Source organism: Etheostoma spectabile, chromosome 14 (genome assembly GCF_008692095.1).
Source record: "Etheostoma spectabile isolate EspeVRDwgs_2016 chromosome 14, UIUC_Espe_1.0, whole genome shotgun sequence".
Lineage (NCBI taxonomy): Eukaryota > Metazoa > Chordata > Actinopteri > Perciformes > Percidae > Etheostoma > Etheostoma spectabile.
The window spans coordinates 13,449,523-13,462,939 of NC_045746.1; the positions used below are offsets into that span (position 1 = coordinate 13,449,523).

Consider the following 13,417-nt stretch of genomic DNA (forward strand, 5'->3'; position numbering starts at 1 on the left):
CCCACCACATCTCCCTGCACATTTCATTGTTAAACATGCCGTCTGTTTAATTGGAAATAAATACTGTCAAATACATTTGGCCGGTGTAAGTAGTTTTAGGGTGGATTCTCTCCAATTACCTCAGTGCCGAGAAGACTATTGGTAATTCCAATTCTCAGACTTATATTTGGAAGACTGTGACCGCCAACTAGCTCTTCCAGTAATATATTGCCACTCTGTAGGAGATGAAACCTGATCTGATCTCCTCAGTTTCCAGTTGTACCATCTACTGTGTATATATAAGCACCTTCACAATGCAAGCGTTCACCGTCCACAATAAAATTCAGAAGTTTAACTGCAACAGATCATCTCACAAAAAATATACTGCCCTAATTTCCAACCTTCTGTCCCTGCTGGAGGGAGGCAAGTTGCCTGCGTATTGTCTACAGACAGACCTATCTGATTCATACGGTGATGTTTGAAAATTAGTATGAAAATAAACCTGCCATCACATCCAGAATAATCGCCATGACTTGAAACCCTTAACCACAGGAGAATATTTCCCACAGGATGTTTCCTCCTCTCCTTTTCCAGAGTTTTTGGTTAAATGTCAGAAACAATGTGGTTATGTGATGATTTTATTACTATAACACTCCCACTATAAGGAGCCACATTGTGCGCTCACACACAGACACATATTTTATTAATGTAAAACTAGAACAGCAGGCATGTAACACATGTGGTTCGAATACAGCAAGGGCCCTACAATCAGAAACAACATTCTCTCACACACACACACACACACACACACACACACACACACACACACACACACACACACACACACACACACACACACACACACACACACACACACACACACACACACACACACACACACACACACACACACACACACACACACACACACACACACACACACGATTGGTCACAGGCAGGATTGTGCGACTTAAATATTGAATTTATTATTGTTGTCATGGAGGCGAGGAGACGGTATACATATAAGGTTGTTAAGGCGAGACAGATAGATTTGGAAATATTACTCATGTAATCCAGATTCCAGTAGAAAACCCAACTCCACCTCTGCCATTTTTTTCTTAATTTTACAGCCTGACACTGTTTACCACATGCAGCCCATAGCGCCATCTCTTCATTTATTTTTTAAATTTGTGGTAAAACTAAAGATTTGCCCTTTGATTTAATATTGCAGGGTGTGGTGTGAAGGGTGCCAGGGTCAACTGAGTCACTCAGTTAACATTGGAGAGAATGGACCAATGCAAAAAAAAAGAACATTTTTATATTTAGAATGTTCTCCTAGGTACGAACAAATATTCACAAGTGCTCCAGACCTGTTGTATGAATAATGTACAGATAGTCTGCCCAAGAAAAACACTTGACCTAAGAATCAAAATCCCTTGCTCTGAATGAATTTGTAACAAGGCTGTTGTCATATTGGAGGGGACACATCCCCACCAATATTTAAATATGCTCAAAATGTTCATGTTCACTCTGGTGCATTCAGAGTAACGAACGAGAGGGAGAGAGAGTTTGAGAATGCCAGCAGGGCAGGGAGAGCAGATGACTTGGCGGACAGTGAGAAAGGGAGCAAATATGAATGGTTAACACAGAATAATGACATTACAACAGTAAAGTACAGGCGACAGAGCAAACATCCCTGTCTCTCCCTAAGTTTTCTTGTAAGCATATAAAAAGAATAAGATTTTTAAAGTTCACTTCATGCTTACAGCCTAGATTTGGAAATTAAGTCATGTCCCCTTGACAACCTCCCATTATGGACCACTACATTCTAAAGGCAGTGTTGAATTGTGATGGCTATATTAATATTTTAACTTTTGCTGTTTTATGACAGGGGGACTTGAAAAACCACAATGTGAAATTCTTCTCTTTTTTTCTTGGTTTATATTTTGGGGAATAATTCAATTCAATTTAAACAACTTTATTTATCCCTAAAGGGAAATTCAATTTTGCAGTCAACCAGTCACATAAAAAACACAATTATTCAATCAACCAACGTTGTTATTAGCAACAGGTCAGCAAATGGGTGACCCAGACAAGAGCAGCAAAGCACACACAGGTTGCCAAATTTTAAGATAAATTGAATAAATATACAACCAAAATCCAATTTAAGTTGAGTAATAAATGTATACAGTAAATCAAGGCATTATGCTTCCCCAGAATTACAAGCTATGGATGTTACAGGTTAGGCAAGATAGCACCGTCCTGATAGCGTTAAAGAGAATCTGCAAGAAAGAACATGGTCAGAGTAACCCAGGATTCTCTTAGTTTTCAGACTACGTGTTTCTTCCAGAAGGAGCTCAGGTCTGCTGCTAACGGAAGTCCAGAGATCTTAGAGCAGATCTTTATAATGTTAATGAGGCTATTCTTGCTTATCACAGGCGACCCATGAAATCAGCAAATGAATGAAAAAGTTAAGACTTCCAATAAAGGAATGATAAAAGCTACATAAAAACTTCCTCAGACATTAAAAGAGTAAAGCTTCAGCATCAAGTGAAATTCTTTGCTGTCCTCGTTTGACTATTGACTCCGTATGTTTATCAAATTTAAGATTAGAGTTGACTAGGGTTCCAAGGTATTTATATGAGTCAATGATTTCAACATTTCCACCATGGATGATGTTTGTATGAGGCTCAAGACAATTCCTCCTAAAATCAATAACCAACTCTTTAGTTTTTGTACGTTGAGGTCCAGGTCGCAGTCATCACACCTTTGAACAAATGCTGATTAGGCGCAGCCACTCCCTGATTCTACCCTCGGAAGAAGAGATAGTAACGCAGTGTCAACAGAAAATTTCACAAGGTAGCTTCCCTCTTCAGAAGTCCTAAAGCTGTCTGTGTACATTACAGATGGAGCCCTGAAAGTAAAGAAGAAAACACATTAACAATTACATTGATTATAATTACTTTGTATTGCACCACATGTGATGAGGGTCTGAAATGGTGATGTCGTAATTGTGTCAAGGAAGTAATGCTAATATTATTATTATTATTAAATTATGATTAATTATGTTATACCTATTCTGACGATGAGATTAAGATTTTTGTAAATTTACCATGGATGATTTGGCAAAGAAATGATTGGGAATATGGCAGCTTTCCACATTTCTCCGTCGAATATCTTGATCATCATGGCAACTGAGAGATCTGAAAACATATAAAACTAAATAAAGTAAACTAAATAAGATCCTTAATTAGTCCCACAGTGGGGACATTTTCAGTGATACTGCACCAAAGGGAAAGTGCAATGACAAACGCATCAGTAAAAATGCAAGAATAAAGCAGTTAAAACAGTTGATTATTCAGACAGAAAGTTTACAATTTAGAGTCATTGATATTACATAATAAGGTGTACATTGATGTTGCTCATTAGGAAATTGTCACATATGGTGTGTGTGGTCTACTTGGAGCAGTGTTGATTATAAAGTCCGACAGCAGCCGTAAGGAAGTGTGGTATCTCTCCTTCACTGCTAAGTACAACTTCCAAAGAGTTAAACTATTTATTGTTGATAAATGGATATGATTTAATAATAGTTTATTACCTACCCATTTTAAAATGTGTGTAGGTCTTCTTTGGCTTCCTCTTTTCTAGAATCATTAGTGCCTCTTCCTCTGAGCAGGCCAATTCTGCAGTGGTCGTCAAATCATAGTTTTCAAACTCTTTCCTGTTATCTGAAAGATTAATATACAGAGGCAATTAATAATTCAAGTAAAATGTAATAGATAGAGAAAGTCTAGAAACCTTTGAACACAAAGGGGGTTGAAAAAAAGAGTAACACATAAGAATCATGAGTGGCACTGCACCTGCCCTGAATACTAGAAAGATTTGGATTACATGTGTTTAATTTGCATCACACAAAAAACTAATGTGACCATAACATACCTGACTCTTTTCACTTGTTGATCAGATTTACACACACACACACACACACCACACACACCTATTAATGTGGTGTGATGTCCTCCATCTGTGCATTGCCTTGTCTCACAACCCCTGCCCACTATGCATCATACCAACATAAAAACAGACACACTATGTGAAAGCTATACAAAAGTATTGTTCTAAATAATGCTCTTTTGTGAGGATGCAGTATTTTTAATATTGCAAACTATTGTTTTGAAATAAACACGGTGTGTTCCTGACATTTTGTAGAAGATGATGACATTCTTAGCAAGAACCACCTTTCTAATGAGGGACAAATAGTGAAACAATCAAAAACACAACCAACAGTTTACCAAAGTTACCCTTGATTTAAACCTGAAATTGAAAAGTACCAATCAAATTAATTGTGATATTGATGTGATTCAATATTGTCCATTGAACGTGTTTAGTCCCTGTTAAAGCCAATTGTAAACCGCTAATGTCAGTTTTATGTAACGTTAGTTAGGCGTATGGTCAATTTCGCTTCAACAAAAGTAAAACTAAGTTAGGTTACTGGTCAGTAACTACATTAAGCTAACGCTAAATTGTCAGGTATTTTTTTTTTTTTTTTTTTAAACAGGACTGGTGACAATGCTCATTGGGGTGTTTTGAAGGCTAACGTTAGCCAACGAAAACGGGCACCGTCTAATAACTGGTTTATGTCAATTGTTTTATGACCGTTGGCACTCTGAAATCAGCTGTCAATTATGGTGAAGAAAACTGCAAACTATTTATATTTTAGCATATTACTAATTCTTTTGTAAAATGCAAATTTGTGCATGTGTATGGATGCTCTTTTTGAGTAATGGCAGGTCAACTCTCTTGTGGTTTTAGTTAAACTCTGCAGATACTGTGCTAAGCTGTTGAAGCACTTTGTTGAAGGTGTGTTGTTGGGGGGGAAAGGGAGCCATAAACAGCAGTAAAAAGGGTTTTCTAAGTCAGCCGTGGTGCATGATTGGACAGCAGGGACCTCACACTTCTTAAATACATCTTTTAAATGGTCTAGGGTGATCACAAAGAAAAAGTAAATACTGCAACATGGCAACACCACAGTGGATGGGAACCTTTGAATATAACCATTGAAGGATATTGGAGCATTTCTCATTCCCTCCCCTCCACTGGTCCAGGAGCGGCAACTGTCTGGCTGCCAGCCCACTTTCCAAGCTGGAGCGTCTTGTCAGGCATTGCATTACCGTATATTTTATTTATCTGCTTTTGCATCTGTGAAGAATGGCGCTTATTCATTGTAGTTCGTCTTGCTTGGCAAAATGGTTCAGCAAATGGTAAAAAGAACGAATGGGCCTGTTGTTTCTAAGACAAATAACTCTTGGAGGTTAAAGTACCCTCCATCTCTCTACTTATTCTGTTTTTTTATTCCCTGCTCATCTCTCCGAGGGCCTTTTGAAGGTCAGAAGAAGATTTTCAGGGCACTGAGCTGTGGCCTGTTGGTTGTTACTAATAATGATTTACTGGTTAATTAAGTAGAATAAGCTTATTCCTGTGCTCCTTTGTAGTCAAGCTGCATGACAGTGGACGCTAAGTGCCAATACAGTAATTCTACATGTAAAATGTACACAAATTTGAGTTTTATCTGCTATGATTGCTCATCCTGTGATGACAACCACATAGTCAAATAAAAAAACACATTGTTTTGCATTGTAGCATAATTATTTATTGTAAACAATAAACGTGCACACGCAAAAAAACTTGCGTACCTAACCCTAACCTGTATCAGTTACAAAAATGTACACGTAATGTGTATCGTTTATCCAGTTTTCTGTGTAACAAATACACCCTAATTTCACTGATCAATTCTGCCAACATAAAAAATATGTTTAATTTTTGTTAAGAATAAATAAGACTATAGTGGTTTTAACTAAGTTTATGACAGATTCTATCCACCCAAAAGGTTTTGTGCTTCATGCCCTAAGAGGATGCTCAGAATATGATTTAGGAAATAGAAAGACAGCAAAATTGCAAAAGATGATATCGTAGATCAGCTAGATGCTCTCAAAGTAATGATTAAATAAATAGTGTGTAACTAAAGTGTGTATGTGCTGAAAATTCTGTTTTTTTTTAATGGGATTTTCATTAAAATGTTTGCATTATTTAATGTATCGATTTTTATTTGTTTTTATAAAACTTTGAAAAAAATACCAATCACTTCCTGTATTTTAAATACAATTAATCCTTGTATTGTATTTGGGTCAAATCGACCAGTTTTAAATTTTTACAAGAAGAAAAATGGAACAAGTATACATTTTTTTCTACCTGCAAATCAATGGCCTTACCTTATTTTCTGTGATAAACATGTATTCCTGACTTAATTAAGAAAATTATTCTGGATATGACGACTTATGTTTTTTTTCAAGATAAGAATGATCACATAGTGGATTTTTAACATGAATTATAAACTTATGACAAAAAAACGATCACACTTCCATTTTTAATTGTGTTCTAGTAGAGACTGATTGCATTACCTAAACATATATGCTATCTCAATTGTTTGAAATTGAGATAAAGACAATATTTGTTAATAGATTATGAAGTAAAATTTTATTTCAGAATTGTTTTTGAAACCCCAAATAAGTCATGGGTCAATTTGACCCGAGGGAAACGAGAGGGTCCCAAAAGTCAAGACAATAGAAGGGTTAAAAAAGAAAATTTGGGAGTTTGATGACGTCACCTTGGGCTTTTGGACCTTGTGATCTATATACTATTTCCTGCCATTTTATGGATTAAATAATGACTGGATTAAACAAAAATAATGAGTTCTGTAATAGACATTTATCACCAATAAACAAACACGTTCACGTCTCTCACAAATACACGGATACACACAGCTTGTCGTCATTGATCTACACCTCCATTACGAAACACTCACACGGACAAACACACTGACAGTGCAGCTCATTGCCAATGATGTATGTGTCCAATAGAGACAGTATTGATTAGCACTGCATGGCAACAAAAGATGGCTTACTGTCAACTGTAAAATATAGTGTGTGTGTGTGTGTGTCTGTCATACAGCCATAACTATAATTTGTATTTAACTGCATCACCCTGTCCAAGGTACCAATATATTTTACACACATATTCTCTCAACATGCCAAATTCACTGCTACACACAGAGACAGAAACAAACACACACACAAGAATTAATGTGTGTTTGTGTTCAAGTGATGAAAGTATATGTACGGTGCATAGAGCAGGTCGTCACAGGTGTGTTGATGGTGGCAGAGTTTTTGTCCGAAGGGAGTCTCAAACACTGGCTGGGAGGCTGAGGTTGCGGACAGTTAAAACATCCAGAGCCATTTACAGCATATACGGGGAATTTAAAAGGAGAAATTCTCCCCAATATAAAATTCCCACACTGTATATTACTCACACACTGCATATACACCAGGTAATTATAGCTTTTATTTTATAAATTTGCCTCATCAGTCTTCATCACTTCTGTCAGTTATTGTGTTACAGTGGCCATGAGAGAAAATACAGCTACTGTTTGGGGACAACAACAAAAATGCATTGACTACTGATGTACTGTATATCCTGTTCCTTCCTTTTACCACATGGGGAAATGTATTTTATTGTTTGAACCTGGGACGTAATTCCTCTTACAGCTTGGAACAATTAAATTCCAAAGGATGCTAACAGTTGCTGTGGTTGATTTAAGGCGTGTGGCTAGCTGTAGTTGACAAGATCAGAGCAGCAGGCTATATTAGCCTAATGTCAGCGTGTGTGTTAAGGACAATGCATCTTCTAAACTTGCAAACACTGATTAAGGCTCAACATGCTTCAAATAGTTTGTGTGTGGTCTATTCAAAAAGGCATAAAAAACCCAATAAGCTCAGATAACAACTTAAGCTCTTGGCAAGTTCTGAATACGTCATTCAACAAAACAAAAAGGTCAAGCAGATTCCCTTAGGCACTGGTTCGGTCTTGCAGGTAAAGGTGGATTTAACGATTATGTCATTTTGGAACAAGTAAGCAGGGAAGTAAAGATTAGAAATCCAATGTGATCCGAATCACTGATCTGTCAAAATCCAACATCACAGGAAGCTTTGCCTCCCAGCTATAGGCGACCTACCCTTACCTTTGACATCTGTCCATAGAGAGGATAGAAATATTGAATTACATTGAAAACTATCTATCTATCTACAAACGCACACATCTATCTTTCTATATATGTATATATAGATAGATAAAGTATCACATCATGTTATCCATTATCCAATGATCTGAGCTCATTCAAGAGCTGTGAACATAAGCAGGTCTCCCTTAAAGCTTGAAAACAGAAGAACAAGGCTCTCTTTATTTTATTATGCCATCAGGACATAAATCCACAAGCTGCGAGACAAATCCTTAAGCTGATTCAGAGGTGATGAAAAGGAAGCTGAATTTGTGGTCGCAGTGACAGCACCCAGTGTGATTTTCCAGGGATACAAGCACATTTTTCTGATTCACACCTGGCTCTACGATGACATTAAATCTAATCGTGGATAACAAAGAAACTCCAGGTGACAGTGTTTTTTTTTTTGTAACACTGAAGGACTGAGAGACATTTTGAAGGAGACAGTTTTCAAGCTGTTTTATGCTTGCAAGACAAATGTTATACCAGTATATAACTTGTTGCAAGTGTCAGACTAGTTCATTTTCCACTGCAGATATTTTGTACCGTCATGACAGGAAAAGCAAAAGCGTTACTAATAACATTTACTGCTGTATGGCTCTGTTATTCCCAAGCAAATATATATATACATACATATTTATTATAGATGTTTTCTGCAGTAACAGTAGTTAATAGATTGTTTGAAATATTATTTGTCTTGCTTTTTTCAGCTCTAGATTTAGTATATTTAAGAATATTAAAAGTCATTCCAGTATATTTTTGACACTCAGGCCAAGGTAGCATAATTAAACTAAATTGAATTGAGCTGACAGATTAAAAAAAGAAAGAATGAGGGAAACAGAAGAGAAATGGAGAAGGACAATACACTGACGGCCTAGTTGAGTAAAGTGATAACTCTTTATGTGATTGGTCTCACTTGATCAAAAGAAAATGACCTTTCTACGGTTAATAATTATTCATGAAGTTGTTAGTAATTCATGACTGTATGGTCAGGTTTTATTCTGGAGATATGAAACCTGACTGTTTATAGTTTGCAAAAGGAATTCTTCTGTTTTTCCCCCCTCTCAGTCTCTCCTACAGTCTCACTGTAGTTTTGCACTGCCAGACTATGCCTATCTCCACAGAGGTGGTGGGGGGGATAAGGTCTGGCTCCTCAACACATAAATTCTGGGATAGGAGGAAAAAATGCTCTGGATTGTTTGTATTTCTTTAAATAGATCACAATTGTCTTGGTTCCGGTTGTTCCAGACGCAGAAGCAGTGGCTCTGCAAAATGGTCTCAGGAAGAAACTTTGTTTTGGTGGAACATTTGCACCTCGCAAAGGAAAATGTCACATACATTATTATTATTATTATTATTATTATTATTATTATTGTCTGTTCACACCATATAGTAACTTGAGCTATCTAAGCTTGAAACATTGCTAAATGTAATTTGCTCTTACCAGTGTATCTCCATGTGTACTTTTGCCATAGTATTCTCCCAATACGTCCCAGTCAGATAGTTAATGGCGTAAATCTTTCAAATCATTGACCAAAAGAGCCAAGCAGGCCGGTCTTATTGCACAACCCAAATTTTCCTCAAAACTTGCCATTTTCAGTGTGTAGCTTGCTAGTTCAAAGTTTATTGTTGTTTTCCAAAATGAACAGATTTTGAGAACGACAACAGACAGCGGAAGGTGAGTGATATCCGCATGTCAGGCAATTATCCTAGAAATGTGCTTCCATTGGTCCAGACTAGTCTCACTGTAACTCTACTGAAGTTGACCATTTGAAAATTTGCAGAAAAAGAGCTTGTACTGTATTATACTTTTAAAGTACATCAAAGACTATTAGAGCAATATTTTCATACTTTTGTTTCTTTCACACTCATTGTCTCTGATGTATTTTAATTTCTCTTCCTCCAGTCTCTCTTATAGGGATTTAGTTTTTTTTTTCCAGTTTAGTTTGATAATTACAGTATTACCAAAGAGAAAAGAGGAAGAGACACCGTGGAAAGGTTAATTTAATTATTGAACTCAACTTAATTAAATAATATTTTGTTTGCTCTGAGTGGCACAATCTTTCCCCACTGCCTACTCAGCTGCACGGATAAACATACTAAACCAAATTATTTTCAGCTGCATGTGTGAGATGACACTACATGGCAGAAAACATTTCAGATATCAAAGTTAAATGACCTCATGGACATGTGAGTATTCAACATCAGTTCTTAAACCTTGAATAGTAATAGAATGAAACAACATGGAGCAGTGGAAGCAGCCAATGAGAGAAGGCTGAAGAGAAAGCAACTGAAAGAATGCAGGGTTAAATTCAAGGATAGCAATTTAACGGATACTGAATATCAAGTTGAAAAAGTTTAATAATAATAGCTCTTAGCTGCATCTCTTATCTCTCTGTCTCTTTTGGTTTAATATGTTTTCCCACTTCCCTTTTATACAAAATATAAAAAATCCTGAATTATTTAAACCCTATTTCCTAAAAATTATGTTTATAAACAGCTAATTTGCATTAGCAAGTACATTGTTGTAGGCTAAGTGACAGTGCCCAAAATTACATTTTGAAAGCAACATAACAAGGAAGCAATTACACTTTCCAACTGACCACTTGCCAATGTACACATTTCATTCCTGGGTTAAAGCATGTAAAACCCATTCAAAATAACTAAAAGATAAAAAGGAATTGACCTTTGGTAACTGCCTCACTTGAAAAAATAGCTAGATTCTTTCAGAGAATATTTAAAATCAATGGCCATTAGCATATACATATTTTTAACAGTAAATTTTACACAAGGTTCAGGGAACACAGGTCCATATGAGTGGCATTAAAGGCACCACCTTGTTCAAATATCAGTGTCCCAGTGAGATATTTCAGTGACCTAGCATGCACAATTCCAGGGCCTTCTCTGAGTGAAACACCACTATAATTAACGTTATTAAATACACCTGTGCTTTTACTACTATGAAATGTCTGCAGTGAAAAAGGTCCATCAGTGGCATGCCATCTGGCAAAGATGCAAGCACCACCAGCAGCATCATGACAATTCAAATCCAAAGTACTGATTACAGAGCTGAAGCTCATGTTCTTACTGCATGATAGGCTATTAATCCCAGATAAAGGCTGATGGAGATTTGATGGATTAAAGTAATCCAGATAGATATCTATATCTAGTATTACTCTAGTATTGTTTAAGTCAAATTACAGCAAACAGGAATTTTAAACAATAAGAAAATACTTTTCCATTATCTGATGAGATGCTTATGAAAAACTAAAAAGAATGTAATGCTATTACACCCACGTTATTAAATCTAACATTTAGTGAAGCCGCTTTTTTCCCCTCAACGTCTGAGTTTATATCCTCATTTCATAAGAGTGGAGACAATTGAACTTGAGTAATTATTGAGGTAGAGGTGCAAGCAGCAGTCTGGTCAAGTTACTTAGCAGCAATATAAACAGACTGCTCAACATCTTTAATGAGCACTCTAAATGTGCCCAGAATGTTGCACAATTGACCATTTCTATACAATCCACACCCTGATGAACAAACAAGAGAGTTAAGATTTATTTATGTGCAAATTCAAAGAAAAAAAGAGGCATTTTATTTATTTTTGGCATGCTGTACTGTATTTATTATCTAAAAACAGATGTGCAGTCAAAATTCTTCTTCATGCAGTCTTCACTCAGACAAAAGTGTCCATCACTTTCCCCAACAATTCCAGTGTAATGTTAAACTGTTAGCAATGTAGCTAGACCAATCTAAAAGCCCTTTTCCTTCTAAAGCCACTGTCTCTTGGAGTGGAAAGCCTGTTCCATGCAGATAACCAAGTGTAGCTGTCCTCTACGCATCAAAGACAGATTGCTGACTCAATCTGTTGGAGCTGGGCGGCTGAAATTGGGCCCGAGCTGTAAATCCCAAAACACAGCAATAAAGATTAACAAAAATGATGACCTGAGAGATGAGTTCACTCCAGGTGCTGTACAGTGCTGACCCTGAGCTCTCAATGAGTGACACTCACCTTGGTGTAACAATCAGATAGTTAGTTACAGCATGGCAGTAAATATGAAGAGTAAAGTCTTGTAGCTCATGACGACAGTTTGATACAAGTCCTGCTATTCTGCTGATCTATCTTCCCTACTGCATGTTTTCTATTATGCACAACCTTCCAAACCATGTTTTTTTAAAATTACCTTTTGTTGGTTGTATTTACAGTGTGGCTCAGAGTGCATACATTATCAGAATCAGCTTTATTTGCCAGGTATGACAAACAAGTATACAGACGAGGAATGTATATTTAATACTACAGCTAGCAGATATTTACAGGATGTACAGTTGCAAAAGGTGTGTGTGTGTGTGTGTGTGTGTGTGTGTGTGTGTGTGTGTGTGTGTGTGTGTGTGTGTGTGTGTGTGTGTGTGTGTGTGTGTGTGTGTGTGTGTGTGTGTGTGTGTGTGTGTGTGTGTGTGTGTGTGTGTGTCATGTTTTTCCTCCATCTTAGGGTTACAATGAGGGTTCGATAAAGATAAGGGACTGTTACGGTTAAATTTAAAGGCTGGGAAATTAATATTATATGAATGTCCCCCATATGGGGAGCAAACCATTAAAAATGTCCAACAAAAGAGCGTGTGTGCTGAAGGGGTCTTTGGAATAAAAGGCAGGACTTGAAATGGAAATTAAATGAGAAGACAGATGAGAGAATAGGGGGGAGTGAGAGAAAGGAGGGGAAAAGTTGTTGAAATCTTTGAATCAGATAATAAAATTCAGCTCTCTAACATTTTTATAAATTATTTGCAGAAAGAGAAACTACTGAGAGAGAGGGCGAGAGACAGACAAAGCAAGATAGAGGAGAAAATAAGAGAAAAGGATACATGCTGGCATATAGATATGGTGTAACACCTTACACTAGAAGACAACCAACCATGACACTCCACCAGAATAATGCCTGTATGCCTGAAAGAAATATCAACAACCAGCAGGTGGATTCTTACTGAGAAGAAAACTTGTGAACCAACAGTGAGGTTTGAAACTTTTTAGGGCCCACATTTGGAACATCTGGCTCCTTGGACTGATATTTTTTGATATGAGTTTACCCCCACATGTAGAAAACCACCAAGCTCCTTCTGCTTTGTGGATGTACAATGAGGGAAAAAGTATTTGAACGCCTGCTGATTTTGTTTTCCCACTAGCAAAGAAATGATCAGTCTGTAATTTTAATGGTAGATTTATTTGAACAGTGAGAAACAGAATAACAAGAAAATCCAGAACAAAATGCATGTCAAAAATGTCATAAATTGATTTGCATTTTAATGAGGGAAATAGGTATTTGACCCCCT

At 36.8% G+C, this 13,417-nt stretch overlaps 1 long non-coding RNA gene across 1 annotated transcript; it reads right to left on the bottom strand.

Moving 5' to 3' along the window:
• Positions 1 to 3,137: 3,137 nt before the first annotated feature.
• Positions 3,138 to 4,022, bottom strand: LOC116702056 (uncharacterized). Its single transcript, XR_004335048.1, has 3 exons — positions 3,919 to 4,022; positions 3,582 to 3,707; positions 3,138 to 3,182 (listed from the first exon to the last, which is right to left on the bottom strand). It is a non-coding gene; the product is annotated as an uncharacterized LOC116702056 (long non-coding RNA).
• Between the last annotated feature and the right edge of the window lie 9,395 nt (positions 4,023 to 13,417).